Here is a 413-nt window from a genome sequence, read left to right as displayed (position 1 = left end):
CCATGGCCCATCAACAATGCTGTTACGCATTCGGTCATGTCCGTTGAGTGGGTTTGCACGATCGTCACGGGTTCAAAACTGCAGGGGGAGCCGACTTCCTTTCTTCGAGCCAACGACAAAGTGTCAGGTGAAACTCTGTGTTTGTGTCATTGCTTGGTTTTCCACAAGGCGAAAAAAGGTTACACCGTACCCGGCCGCACTGCAATGCCGGGACGATGCGTGGAGCGAACGGAGCAAGCCCCTTTTTCAGCTCCCAGCTCTAAAAATCACTTTAATATGTTTGTCCTCGCATAGAGGACATATCAGATATTAAACTGATAAGAACAGATACTACACTTGATCTTAGCCAAAAGGCCGAGAAGCGATGAGCTCCCGGTGTCTGATGTCCAAGTCACACTCTTGGCACAAATCTC

The 413-nt window shown here is 49.2% G+C and overlaps 1 non-coding gene across 1 annotated transcript; it reads right to left on the bottom strand.

Moving 5' to 3' along the window:
* Nucleotides 1–174: 174 nt before the first annotated feature.
* On the bottom strand, nucleotides 175–366 carry LOC111651338 (U2 spliceosomal RNA). The gene has a single exon (XR_002760500.1). It is a non-coding gene; the product is annotated as a U2 spliceosomal RNA (small nuclear RNA).
* Nucleotides 367–413: the final 47 nt, after the last annotated feature.

Source organism: Seriola lalandi, unplaced genomic scaffold (assembly GCF_002814215.2).
Source record: "Seriola lalandi dorsalis isolate HSWRI2012SDOR001 ecotype SW California unplaced genomic scaffold, Sedor1 jcf7180001972733, whole genome shotgun sequence".
Taxonomy (NCBI): Eukaryota; Metazoa; Chordata; class Actinopteri; order Carangiformes; family Carangidae; genus Seriola; species Seriola lalandi.
This window is presented reverse-complemented; position numbering and strand designations above follow the sequence as displayed.